General features: G+C 42.2%; 1 long non-coding RNA gene across 1 annotated transcript; it reads right to left on the minus strand.

Moving 5' to 3' along the window:
* Window positions 1–1,531: 1,531 nt before the first annotated feature.
* Window positions 1,532–12,312, minus strand: LOC108586952. The gene is made up of 3 exons (XR_001905003.3): window positions 12,234–12,312; window positions 9,951–10,049; window positions 1,532–2,020 (listed from the first exon to the last, which is right to left on the minus strand). It is a non-coding gene; the product is annotated as an uncharacterized LOC108586952 (long non-coding RNA).
* Between the last annotated feature and the right edge of the window lie 2,590 nt (window positions 12,313–14,902).

Consider the following 14,902-nt stretch of genomic DNA (forward strand, 5'->3'; position numbering starts at 1 on the left):
GTTTTTTTGTTGACTGCCACAGGAATGTATTTTTTCTGGATTTTCCTTAGTGTCTTAGTGACATACTTGGCAGGGGTTTTTTGTTTTGTTTTGTTTTGGCTTTTAAAAAAATTATTACTTTGAATCAATTGTATATGCATACAGTCAAAAGAAGTTAAGAGAGAGAGAAAAGGAATTCGGTGAAAAATTACCCTCTCACAAACACCCTGTTTCCATCGTCCAGAGACAATGCTGTGGCTGGCTTCAGCACGTCATTCGAGAGATTTCTGTGCAGGGGCCACTGATCTGCTGGGCAGGAAGCACATTCACTTGGTGGGGACAATGGAAGGACAAGTCTTCTCCTACATGTCATGGACATGGTTTAATCATTACAAACTCAGAGTGGCCTCAAAAGACACCTGGCCCCACTATCCAATGACTGTCAGGAAGAAGGGCTTAACATCAACTCTTCTAATATCAAAACCATTTTTTGGCAGACAACCTCTAGCATTTGCTTGGCTCATAGCCAAATACCCATTTAGATCTGCTTATTTACTTACCTAGGGGTACATTCTTCTCCTAATACATTATGGAGGATTTATCAGGAAATGACACTACTCAAAATGAGATGGTCTGTGGGTGCTTTGCTGAATATATATTTTTAATGACTGGAGTAAGCATTTGATATTTCAGTAAGTGGCGTTGGGACAATTCACTCTCAAATGAAAGACAAAAGAAAAAATCATAAAGAAAATAAAATTCCTACCTATTGCCACCACTGAAATACATTAAGGAGGTACTAAAGACTGGAACATGGGGAAAATACACTAAAACTGTCAGAAGAAATTATAAGAGAACACCTTTTTGAATTTTGGAGAGAAAACGCTTATTCTTTTTCTTTTATTTTGAGATAGAGTCTCCCTCTGTTGCCCAGACTGGAGTGCAATGGTGCAATCTCACCTCACTACAATCTCCAAATCCTGGGTTCAAGTGATTCTCATGCCTCAGCCTCCCAAGTAGCTGGGATTACAGGCATATGCCACCATGCCCGGCTATTTTTTTCTATTTTTAGAGGAGACGGATTTTCACCATGTTAGGCAGGCTGGTCTTGAACTCCTGGCCTCAAGTGATCCACCTGATTCAGCCTCCAGGGATTACAGGTGTGAGTAATCACACCCAGCCAGAAAGTATTTTTTTTAAGACAATACAAAAAAATACAAACTATAAACGGAGGTCCATCTGATTATACCTGATTTAAAACCTTTTGTCAAAAGCACACCATGAACTAGATTAAAAGACAAGTGGGGGCCTGGGAGAAGGTATTTGCAGAAGATCCAGCAGACAGAGAATTGTGAGCTAGAATGTATGTGATCCCTACAAATCAGGTGGAAAAAGCCATACAACCCCAAAGGAAAAACAGACCAAAAATATGAACTGAGAATGTATAGAAGAAGAAATAAGAACAGGCAATGTGTGTATTAAAAAATACTCAACTTCATGCAAACTCAGGAAAGCGCAGTTAAAACAATGTGGGTTTTTTTGGCCAATCACATTGGCAGAAACCTTGAGCCTGAGAATATCAAATGTTGGCTAAGCTGTGAGAGAAATGGTGCCCTCATTCACTGTTGTTGGGAGTGTAAATCAACGGAGATATTTGAGAGAACAATTTAGCAGCATTTTGTAAATTTGAAAATATGTGTCGCCTGTAACAGCAATTTCATTTCTACATATTTACTCCCACAGGTGCTCACTCTGTCCGAGGATGTGTATTTGTGTTTAGTTTCAATCTAAAAGTCCACCATGAGACTGGCTAAAATACTGTGGTGTTTGTGGTCTGTAGAATACTTTGCTGCCTGTGTTAATTTGTTTGGGCTGCTGTGACAAAGTACCACAGACTGAGTGACTCAAACAACAGAAGTTTATTTTCTCCCTGTTCTGGAGTCTAGCAGTCTGTGGTCAAGGTGTCAGCAGGGCTGGTTTCCTCAGAGGCCTCTTTCCTTGGGGTAGAGATGGCTGTCTTCTCCCTGTGTCTTCACATGGCCTTTAAAAAAAAAAAAAAAAAAAAAAAAAAAACTTTTATTTTAGACACAGAGGTACACATGCAGCTTTGTTACTAGAGAATATCGTGTGATGCTAAGACTTGGGGTAAGTACCTGATAGGTCGTTTTTCAATTTCTGGCCCCTCTCTCCCTGCCCCCTCTACTAGTCCACAGGGTCTGCTCTTCCTGTATTTACATCCATGGGTGCTCAATGTTTAGCATCCACTTATAAGTGAGAACATGCAGTATTTAGTTTTCTGCTCCTGTGTTAATTCCCTTAGGATTATGGTCTTCAACTGCATCCATGTGGCTGCAAAGGACATGATTTCATTCTTTTTATGGCTGCGTAGTATTCCATGGTGTATACGTACACCACATTTTCTTTATCCGGTCTACCACTGATGGGCACTGGGTTGACTCCATGTCTTTGCTATTGTGAATAGAACAGTGATGAACATACAAGTACGTATGTCTTTTTGGTAGAATGATTTATTTTCCTTTGGGTATATACCCAGTATATAATGGGATTGCTGGGTTAAATGGCAGCTCTGTTTTAAGTTATTTGAGAAATCTCCAGACTGTTTTGCATAGTGGCTGGACTAATTTGCATTCTCACTAACAGCGTATAAGCGTTTCTTTTTCTCTGCAGCCTTGCCAGCATCTGTTGTTTTTGGACTTTCTAATAATAGCCATCCTGACTGGTGTGAGATGGTATCTCATTTTGGTTTTGATTTCATTTCTCTGATGATTAGTGGTGTTGAGCATCTTTTCATATGGTTGTTGGCCAACTGTATGTCTTCTTTTGAGAAGTGTCTGTTCATGTCCTTTGCCCATTTTAAAATTTTAATTTGCATAAGTAAATTGGTAACACAGAGAGTGGGGCACTGCTGTAAAGATACCCGAAAATGTGGAAGCTACTTTGGAACTGGGTAACAGGCAGAGTTTGGAACAGTTTGAAGGGCTCAGAAGAAGACAGGAAAATGTGGGAAACTTTGGAACTTCCTGGAGACTTGTTGAACGGCTTTGACTAAAATGCTGATAGTGATATGGACAATAAAGTCCATGCTGAGGTGGTCTCAGACGAAGATGAGGAACTTCTTGGGAACTGGAGTAAAGGTCACTCTTTCTATGCAAAGACACTGGCGGGATTTTGCCCCTGCCCTAGAGTTCTGTGGAACTTTGAACTTGAGAGAGATGATTTAGGGTTTCTTGAGGGAGAATTTGCTAAGCTGCAAAGCATTCAAGAGGAAGCAGAGCATAAAAGTTTGGAAAATTTGCAATCCAATGATGTGATAGAAAAGAAAAACCCATTTTCTGGGTAGAAATTCAAGACTGCTGCAGAAATTTGCATAACAAGAAGCCAAATGTTAATCACCAAAACTATAGGGAAAATGTCTCCAGGACATGTCAGAGACCTTTGGCAGCCTCCCAATCAATGTCCTGGAGGCCTACGAGGGAAGAATGGTTTCCTGGACCGGGCCCAGGGCCCTCCTGCTCTGTGCAGCCTTGACACATGGTGCTCTGCATCCCAGCTGCTGCAGTTCCAGCCATGGCTAAAAGGGGCCAAGCTACAGCTCAGGCCATTGCTTCAAAGAGTGCAACCCTCAAGCCTTGGCAGCTTCCAAATGGTGTAATGGTCCTGTCAGTACACGGAGGACAAGAATCAAGGTGTGGGAACATCTGCCTAGATTTCAGAGGATGTATGGAAAAGCCTGGATGTCCAGGCAAAAGTTTACTGCAGGGATGGAGCCTCATGGAGAACCTCTGCGAGGGCATTGCAGAAGGGAAGTGTGGGGTGGGAGACCCCACAGAGTCCCCATTGGAGCACTGCCTAGTGGAGCTATGAGAAGAAGGCCACCATCCTCCAGACCCCGGAATGGTAGATCCACCTACAGCTTGCACTGTGCGCCTGGAAAAGCCTCAGACACTCAATGCCAGCCCATGAAAGCAGCTGGGAGGGAGGCTGTACCCTGCAAAGCCACAGGGGCAGAGCTGCCCAAGGCCATGGGGAGCTTACCTCTTGCATCCGTGTGACCTGGATGTGAGACATGGAGTCAAAGGAGATTATTTCAGAGCTTTAAGATTTGTCTTCTCTGCTGGATTTTGGACTTGCATGGAGCCTGTAGCACCTTTGTTGTGGCCAATTTCTCCCATTTGGAATGGGTATATTGACCCAATGCCTGTACCTCCACTGTATCTAGGAAGTAACTAACCTGCTTTTGATTTTACAGGCTCCTAGGCTGAGGGACTTGCTTTGTCTCAGATGAGACTACGGACTTGGACTTTTGGGTTAATGCTGGAATGAGTTAAGACTTTGGGGGACTATTAGAAGAGCATGATTGTGTTTTGAAATGTGAGAACATGAGATTTGTTGGTGGGGGGAGGGCAGCAGTGGAATGATATGGTTTGGCTTTGTATCACCACCCAAATGTCACCTTGACTTGTAGTTCCCGTAATCCCTATGTGTTGTAGGAGGGACATGGTGGGAGGTAATTGAATCATGGGGGCAGATACTCACATGCTGTTCTTGTGATAGTGAGTTCTCATGAGATCTGATGGTTTTATAAGGGCCTTCCCCCTTTTGCTCGGCACTTCTTGATGCCGCCATGTGAAGAAGGACGTGTTTGCTTCCCCTTCCTCCATGATTGTAAGTTTCCTGAGGCCTCCCCAACTGTGAGTCAACTAAACCTCATTCCTTTGTAAATTACTCAGTCTTGGGTACTTCTTCATAGCAGCGTGAAAATGGACTAATACGTGGGGTTATTTATTTTCTGCTTGTTGATTTGTTTGAGTTCCCTATAGATTCTGGATATTAGGCCTTTGTTGGATGCATAATTTGCAAATATCTCCCCCCATTCTGTAGCTTGTCTGTTTACTCTGTTCATAGTTTATTTTGCTGTGCAGAAGTGCTTTAATTTAATTGGGTCCCACTTGTCTATTTTTGTTTTTGTTGCAATTGCTTTTGGGGAATTAGCCAAACGTTCTTTGCCAAGGCCAATATCAAGAAGAATATTTCCTAGGTTCTCTTCTAGGATTTTTATGGTTTGAGGTCTTACATTTAAGACTTTGATCCATTTTGAGTTAATTTTTGTGTATGGTGAAAGATAAGGGTCCAACTTAATCTTCTGCATGTGGCTAGCCAGTTATCCCAGCACCATTTATCGAATAGGGAGTCCTTTCCTGTTGCTTGTTTTTGTTAGCTTTCACATGGCTTTTCTTTGTGTCTGTGTCCTAATCTCCCCTTCTTATAAGGACAGCAGTCATATTGGATTACAGCCAACCCTAGTGATCTCATTTTAACCTAATTTTCTATTTAAAGATATTGTCTCCAAATGTAGTCACATTCTGAGGTACTAGGAGATTATGACTTCAACATGCAAACTTTGAGGGGAACACAATTTAGCGCATAACCCTGCCCCTACAAGGAATGAGTAAGATCCATGCATAACAAAGTGTCTCCATCTCAGAAAGCAATGTTGAGTTGAATGTGCATGAGGCATAATGGTGCGTACCATGTGATACCACCTACCACTTAGAGGCATGGAACACACCCACAAACCTACAGAAATCCCTTCTATATGTGGGTAAACATTTAAATGCTCTGGAATTGGCTGAGCACAGAGGCCGGGGCTAACACCTATAATCCCAGCACTTTGGAAGGCCAAAGTGGGTGGATCCCTTGAGCCCGGGAGTTCAAGACCAGCCTGGGCAACATAGTGAAACCACATCTCTACAAAAAATACAAAAATTTTCTGGGTATGGTGGCATGTGCCTGTAATCCCAGATACTTGGGAGACTGAGATGGGAGATCACCTGAGCCTGGGGAGGTTGAGGCCGCAGTGAGCCGTGATTGTGACACTGCACTCCAGTCTGGGTAACAGAGTAAGACCCTGTTTCTAAAAAAAAAAAATAAAAACAAGAAAGAAATAGAGCCAGCTTATGTATTTTCCATGGAATCTCCTTATCTTAAATGTCTCCTCTCATTCTAGAAATAGACCTATCTAATATATTCATCTATTATGTCACCTTGAACAAATATATATTGTATACAACACATATTTTTAATATATATATATTGCATATTTTTGTACATTTATATATTCCTCTGAGGTTTAGTTTCCTCATTTCTAAATTGGGATGAAAAATACTTGGTTCATTGGAAGTAGGTTCTTAACAAATTAACACAAGCTTTTCTCCTTCCCCTCTTCCATTCTTTGTATGATCATAAAATACTGTGGTTTCCTGGTTTGGTCATTTACAATGTGACTTTGGACAAGTTACCTACACTTTCTCATAATCTGCTTCATAAGATTGTGAAAATTAAAATTCGGCAGACAATTGTCTAAAGCCTCTAGCAGAAGGTTGGCGCACGGTAGGAGTTAAGTAAAAGTTGCTTTCATCCTTCTGGAGCCATGAGCCTGTTATCCCCCAGCAGAGAGATGTTTATTGCATTTGATATAATAATCATGTATTTATTTATGCTCCTCCTTACTCTAAAAGGATTTTCGTCTGCTTGTAAAAAATATCTTCAGAATAATGAGGCCTAGTAAGGGAAAAATTGTATGAAGTAGTAGACAAGATCATTGACCACTTTTCTCTAATAAATGCAAGGAGGGGCTCATAGGACTGATCCCTAAAGTGCCCCCACAGTTGCATAAACTCAAATGCAGCAAGAAGGAGCAAGGCCTTTCTAGGGAGTTTAAGGTGAAATGAAGTCCCACGGTGTAGCTCCTTCATTCATGGTTTGACTTCACTCAAAAGCAAATTTAAATAAAGTATCTGCAGGAATGGATGAATTGACCATTCTCTTTGCTTTTAGAAACTGCTTTACAAATTTAAGATATATATAAAAAAATAATACACAGAATATTATACAGGTGTGAGCCTCTATGCTCGGCCTGACTCTATTTCTTTTCTTTTTCTTTTTCTTTTTTTTTTTTTTTTTTCGTTTTTTGAGACAGAGTCTCGTTCTGTTGCTCAGGCTGGAGTGCAGTGGCACCATCTTGGCTAACTTCAACCTCCACCTCCCAGGTTCAAGCGATTCTCCTGCCTCAGGCTCCCAAGTAGCTGGGATTACAAGTGCACGCCACCACGCCAGGCTTTTTGTATTTTCATTAGAGATGGGATCTCACCATGTTGGCTAGGCTGGTCTTGAACTCCTGACCTCAGGTGATTCACCCACCTCAGCCTCCCAAAGAGCTGGGATTACAGGCGTGAGCTACTACGCCCAGCCCTGGCTCTATTTCTTTTGCCCCATCATATTAGTTTTCTGGGGCAGCCATAACAAAGTACTGTAGATTGGGTGGCTTCAACAACAGAAATGTACTTCCTCACAATTCTGTAGGATGGAAGTCTGAGCTCAAGATGTTGGCAGGATTGGCTTCTTCTGAGACCTCCCTCTTTGGCTTGAGATGGCCGTCATATCCCTGTGTCTGTACATGGTCCTTCCTCTGTACATGTCTGTTCTAATTTCCTCTTTTTATATAGACACCAGCCATATTGCATTAGGGTCCATCCTTGTGACCCCATTTTAATTTAATTGCCTCTCTAATGACACTATCTCCAAATATGGTCACCTTCTGAGGCACTGGGGGTTAGAACTTCAACACACGATTTTGGGAGGGATACAATTTAAACCCGGAACACCCATCATTTATGGTTAGGCTCACTCCCTGCTCAGCTCCAGCTACTGAGGAACTTGGTATTTTTAGAAAGCGTCCATGATTTGGAAAGGTAGCTGATAGCCAAAAATAAAAAGAGCCCTAAGTCATAGGTCTCTAGAGGAATGGTTAGGACAAGAGCTGCCCTTTTTATAATGAATAAGTCCTTGTGGGCAAGTCTCCATTTCATTTGATTCAAGCTGCATCTAACTTCAGTTATCCCATTGTTAAAGTGTTCAAACACTGCTGAGAATAAAGAACCTATTTCTTCACTGCATGAATGAAATTATCGAGCACCCAGATAAAAGCAACTTGTGTTTCCTGCCCAAATTTAACACCAGACTTGAAAAGGACAATCAAGTATCAGCTTGAATTGGTGGTTCTCTTAGACATTATTTACTGAAGTGATCTATTTTACGGGGTTGGGGAGGTCTTCCCCAAACTAAATGGAATGACTTCTTACTTCCTTGCAGTATAGATCACACGGAAAAGCCCCTCTCCTTAGCTCAATGTTCAAGTAATTCAGTGACTTTCTGCAGAGGAAGTGAGTCTTCCTTGCAAGTGATTGTATCTGTTTTGAGATCATGCAGCAGGAAAGAAAAGCTCGCCCCCACCACCTTAAAAAAAAAATCTCCATTTTAGAAGTAACACGTGGTTTGGGACCCTGTTGTTCTTCATTTTTATTGACCTTCTCTCTTGGCATGTGTTGAGTTGCACAGCTTTAATTATCACTTATATACAGATGATACTCAAATTTACACTTTATTTCCAGCCCTTTCAGATGATGTCACCCTCACCCCGAATTTTGGCTCATGTCTTGTCTTGGATGAACCACAACTTTCTCTAATTGAATATGGATGAGTTGAGACTTTAGCAGTTTAGTTGTAAATAAACTCTAAATGCACTGGTGTTCACTTACCTCGTTGATATCCTGCCCCTCCAGTTAAAAGCAAGGGTGTTCAGTGATTCTGAATTATTCTCCTTCATTCATCAGAGACTGCACAGCCAAGGGATTAATCTCCACAAAAGATCCAAAGACATTTGACAGTTTCCATCACTCCCAATTTTGGCTGGAATTCTGGTTATCTCACGGCTGAAATTTGGCCACGTTCTTTGGAAAGGCCTGCAATAAACCTCCTGTTTACGGTCTACTTGGAATACGGCTGCCCTTTGGCCTTGCACTGTGTATGCAATCCCAGGACATATTTTCCTTCAGGCAGCTGTGCTAATTTCTTGTGCACTGAATAAAATGTAATTTGTTAAGATCTTGGCCAGAGTCTCTGCCTTCACATGAACTAGCTTTTGAAATGACTTAAAATTATGGTCTCTCCCTTTCAAGAGTCGCTTGCTGTTTTATTTCATCATGTGGTTGGAGGTGTATTCTACACAGCACCCTGGTACTCATAGAACACGCTATCTTATACAAAAATGTATATTTGGAAACACTAGGATGATTTCATCATAGGCATTAGCCCATGAGCGCCTGGCACATAGCAACCAATAAGCACTCAATAAATTGTTTTGGAATAAAGACTGAGAAAATGAATTTGTAATCCTTTGACCCATTTGTGGTTTTTGCTGCTGTAGTTATTTATATTTTTATCTACCCCTTAGATCATTATGTAACTGTGTTTGTGTAATGATTATTTCAGCTAGAACATATTGGAAACCTCCATTAACATAACTGAAGGGTATAAAATAGAATGTTTGGAGTTGTCAATTAGCCGATTTGTCTTATGTTGCTTTTCTTCATTATTTCAGTGCTGCTAACAGTTCATTCAGCACATTTTAATTAAAAACAAACATATGTGGGTCTGCTCAGAACTCTAGTGTCTACTCATGTAGTTAGACAGGGATGGCAAATATTTCTAGCAGTGACCATATGATATCTTCCATTCATCTCAGCAATAATCCTCCAAATCTAATTATTGGGAGGATGGCAGCTGCACTCGGTTAGGCTTTTCTTTATTTTTGCAGAGATGTATTTTTTCAGCCTGTTGCATTGTAGAAAGTCAGCTGTGGCCAGGGGCCTTTCCAAGGCTGAAGCCCCAGCATTTACAGGACTTTCTCCCACTTGTTTTCCATTTTTCCGCTACCCATTTGTTCCTGCCCATGGGCTTCTGGCCTGATGATGTTCTAAAGAAATGCATAGTCTTCTGACAAGATTGCTTTTTCTGTTTGTACAAATATGTTAGGTATATTCTTGTGACTAGTGGGGACGACCATGGAACAGGTGCCGGGAGGGAAGCTTCGTTGATGGATATGGCATTACCTGCATGAAGTCACCGTGCGTCAGAGTCTGGTCTTCAGCTCTGTAGTCCCAGAATCATGATTCTGCCAGTGTAGCGGGAGTAGTGTAGTCTCTTACTAACTGAGGACACAGAGGAGAATGTATTCATTTAAAATTAAAATGAGAACTATTGAAAAATTGTCACTCACACTGAGTGGCCCTATAGGGTACTATTCGAGAATGGGGACTCTGGAGTGAGACTGCGTGGGGTCAGATCTTGTTTGTGCTGCTCACTAGCTACGTGACCTGGGGCAATATTGCTGAATTTTACTAAGTGTGGCAGATAGACTTTAAAGTGGCCGCCACGATCCCTGCCTCTTCGTATTCACAGCTCGTGTCATGCTCTTCCCCGCAAGTGTGGGTGGGACCTGTGACGTGCTTCCAATCAGCAGCAGGCAGCAAAAGTGATGGGAAGCACGTGATTATGTTAGAGCACAGCATGTCTGTCTCCTGGGACACGTGCCTTTGGAGCCCTGAGTCACCAGCCCCCGTGTAAGTGTCCAGCTACCCTGAAGCCACCGTAGTGGTACAACCAAATGGAGAGACCAAATAGAAATAGACAGAGATGCCCAAGGAGTCACCTGTCTTCATGCTCTAGCCTGTAACTATTTGGGTCTTCCTAATCCAGGCCCCAAACATGTGTATGAAGAGGGCTTTAATATGATTCTAGTGGCCGGGCGCGGTGGCTCACGCCTGTAACCCCAACACTTTGGGAGGCTGAGGCGGGTGGATCACGAGGTCGGGAGTTTGAGACTATCCTGGCCAACATGGAGAAACCCTGTCTCTACTAAAAATACAAAAAATTAGCCAGGCATGCTGGCACAAGCCTGTAATCCCAGTTCCTCGGGAGGCTGAGGCAGAAGAATCCCTTGAACCCAGGAGGTGGAGGTTGCAGTGAGCCGAGATCACGACACTGCACTCCAGCCTGGGCAACAAGAGTGAAACTCCATCTCTAAATAAATAAATAAAAAATAAATAATTCTAGCTCTGCCCACATGTTGACTGCAACCATGGCCAGTCCCAGAGCAAGAACCCCCTAGCTGAGCTCAGTCAACTCCTAGAACTGTGTGACACAAGAAGAAATGTTTGTTGTTGTAAGCCACTGTTTAAGATAACATCTTAGGTAACCATAGAGAATGTGAAAATATATACATCACCAAACTCACATTTGTATGCATACGTATTCATACAGACGTGTATTCTGTTTCAGGCTTGGCAACTAGGAGGGTCAACACTATTGTCACATTTACCTATTATATCATAAACGCTTACCTTCCCCATGGTCACCATGTATGGTGTTGTTTATAAATCCCAGATCCACAATATACGGTCATTTGTAATTTTGCTGAACCATGAATTTGAGTCACAGGCTTGAGGGCGGGAGTGAATTTCTTAGCTAGTGAGTGATCCTAGCTGACTGTCAGATAAACAGTTTTCTTCTCTGTGTGTAGTTCCTTATGCAGTCTGATGTGATTTTTTTTTTTTTTAAAGAGAAGTGATATTGCTATGTTGCCCAGGCTGGATTTGAACTCCTGGCTCAAGTGATCCTCCCACCTCAGTCTCCAAGTCTCCTGGGACTACAGGTGCATGCCATCGCACCTGGCTTAATGTGATTTTTTTTTTTTCTTAATGCTTTGTTCCTTTGTCAACAAACCAGTTCTGCTAGTCCTAGTGTTCAAAATAAAGAGAAAATAAAGAGGCCTGAGAAAGACGTTCCTAGCACAATAATAGAAATTTCAAGGAACAGAACGTCAAATGTGATGATGACTTGCTTTATGATATGAAAACAGTTGGAGGATGTGATCTCAAAACAAGGAAGCATAATTCATTAAGCCATTTTGCCAAGAACTCTGATCAGAATGTGGTAGCTTATGAAGGCATTAGAAGCTTCAAGATATTATTCACATTTTTCAGTTAAAATATGCCAGATTTGGGGAGGAAATGATATGCTATAGTTATATTCAACAATCTGTAGGGCGTTTGAAGGTGTAGGGACATACACCTCTTGAATGTCAACAGAATGTAGTCCTTAAAAATTACATGTGAGACCCTCTCCTAGGCTTGTGCAGCACTGAGAAAAATATAAGTCATTGTTCTTGCTGTTGAGATGCATACAGTTTATCCAGGTGATGGGTGTGGTGTAAGAAAGGAAATAGACAAAGGACAAGTTAAATATTACCACGTTACATGGTGGTGAATGTAGCCTGTGATTCGTTGGTGTAGAGAAAAAGGGCAGTTAGTTGAGGAGAGAGAGAGAGAAAGCACCTGAGATCTCTCAGAGGATAAGGTCCAAGCCCTTTGGCCTAGCATTTCAAGGCCTTCCACAATCTGGCTTCAACTTTATCTCCAGTCTTCTCTCCTAATGTCTTCTATGTAAAACAGCTCTTCCAGTCAATTTGGTGGATTCCTGAAGAAATACACCTGCCTCTCTGTTTATACCCTGTTAATTTAAGGAGTTTGAAATAAAATGAGAGATTGGAAACTTTACACACATACCTACACAAACACACAAAATAATTTCAGAATAAAATAATTTAAACTGCCTTCCTTTTAAACTAAACAAACAGATTCCTTAGCAGCAGTAAGTATAAACACTTTCCATGCCTGATCTACCATTCTCCTTTCCCCTTCTGTCTGGCTAGAGTGGAATCAAAGCCCAGGGTGATCTTAGAAGCTACATGTTGAAGGAGGCAGAGCGTATAGCAGCCTGAGTCCCTGGATGACTGTGTGGAGGAAGTAGCCAGCAACCAGGATCACCTCTATCAAACTGACGCATATGTAAGAAGTGAGCTTCTATTGTGATTAGCCTTTGACATTTGGGTTTTTAAAATTCTAATAGCTAGCTTCTTAGCCACTTGGAATCTCCTTAATCAATATGAAGTTAATATGAAGACATAGGAGAAAGCTATCACTATTGGCCTCAAATGGACATTACCTATTACACTGATAAAGGCTAATAGAATGGTATACATCAAGAGTGTGGATTCTGGCACCAAACTGCAGGATTTGAAGCTAGTTCTACCATTTACCATCTATATAATCTTAGGCAAGTGTATTAGGCAGGGTTCTCCAGAGACACGGAACCAAAAGGATTCACACACACACACAAGAGAACAATTGGTTCATATCACAGTGGAGGCTTGGCCCATCTAAAATGTCCATAATCTGATGGATGAGGCCCAGGAAAGAGTCACAGTTCAAGTCCTAAGGCTGTCCGTTGGTGAACCAGGAAGAGCGGTGCTGCAGAGGAAATTCAAAGGCTGTCTGCAGGCGGAGTTTCTCTTGCTCAGGGGAGGTCATCTTTGTGTTCTATTCAGGCCTTCCACTAACTGCAGGAGCCTCATATGGAGGGCAATATGCTTCACTCAAAGTCCACTGATTTAATAGTAAAGCTCATCCAAAAACACCCTCACAGGAACATCCAGAATAATGTTTGAACAAATATCTGGACACCATGGACCACCAAATTGACCCATAAAGTTAACCATCCCAACTCCACTCCTGTCGACTGGGCACTCACACACATCTCCCTAAACTGACTTAATCTTCAAGTAAAGACAATCATAAGGTTATAGCTCTGCCTAACGTGATAGAACTATCCTGTGTACAGCCAAAAACCCACTAATCTTTTCCCTAGAAGAGGGGCAAAGTCCATGAATGATCTTTCTCCTTCATGTTGAGATCCTGTAGCTTAAGTATATGATGTAAAGCTAACAATACTTAAATACTGTGATACAAAGTCAATACAGCTTATGTTACATGATAAGCGGATAAGAGTGGAAAACACACACATTCATAACAAAATCAGGAAAAAATACTCAGGGCAATTAGAGTCCCTGTCTCTATAACTGGTCACTTGACTGTATGGTTATTTATGGCTACCTATATTCCCTTTTCCCTCAACAAGTACCTCAGCTTGTTGTGGTTCTTTACCTGGTAGGATGAGCCAAATCTTCATTCCCGAAGGGACTAGGCCATTAGTGGCCCTGCTTGGAGTGGGCTGTTGTAGTTTTCCATTGACTTTAATCACAGGGCATGAGTAAGATATGCCTTAAGGGATCTCCTGTGTTCCAGACATACTGTTCCTTACATCCATTGTGGAATGGCAGTCCAAAATTGCCTTGGCAGCCAGCATCAATCACCCCAGCCAGCACAGTCCCTCCCTTCTTGCCTGATGTTTAGAGACTTGAGGAGCCCAAAGTAGCTGAGTGGCGGTCTTAACTCCCAGGTCAATGGAATCATTATTATGTTTCCTGGTGGAAGCTTTCCTGCCTTTGGAACTAAGACCTCTAGGCCAGCAGAGTACAAGGTTGTGGGGACACAAAACAAAAATGTTGCTGGTGGGTTATTAGGGGTAATAGTGAGCGGCACCACTCTTTTTCAACCCCTTGGTTTCTGGACACATGAATCCTGGTTATAGGGAGAAACAGCGCTGTATTTTGGAGGCTGATTCAGACCATACACAGCCTTCTGAAGAACTTTGCCCCAGCCCTGCAAGGTACTGCCACCTATCTGGTGCTATAAGTCTTCAAAAGGCCATCTCACCCTCTATCAAGCCAGCTGCTTCAGGAATGTGGAGAACATGGCAAGACCATCCAATTCCATGGGCATGGGCCCACTGCCACACTTCATTTTCTGTGAAGCAAGTTCCTTGATCAGAAGCAATGCTATATGGAGTACCATGACGGTGCAGAAAGCATTCTGTGAGTCTGTGGAATGTAGCTTTTACAGAAGCCCTGCATGAAGGGAAGGCAAATCTGCATTCAGAGTGTCTGTTCTAGCAACGACAAAATGCTGCTCCTTTCAGGGTAGAAGAGGTTTAATGTAATCAGCCTGACACCAGGTAGCTGGCTGATCACCTGGAAAATTGGTGCCATAGTAGGGACTCAGTGTTGGTTCCTGCTGCTGGCAGATTGGCCACTCAGCCATGGTGA

The sequence above is a fragment of the Papio anubis genome, chromosome 7, assembly GCF_008728515.1.
Source record: "Papio anubis isolate 15944 chromosome 7, Panubis1.0, whole genome shotgun sequence".
In the NCBI taxonomy this organism is placed as follows: domain Eukaryota; kingdom Metazoa; phylum Chordata; class Mammalia; order Primates; family Cercopithecidae; genus Papio; species Papio anubis.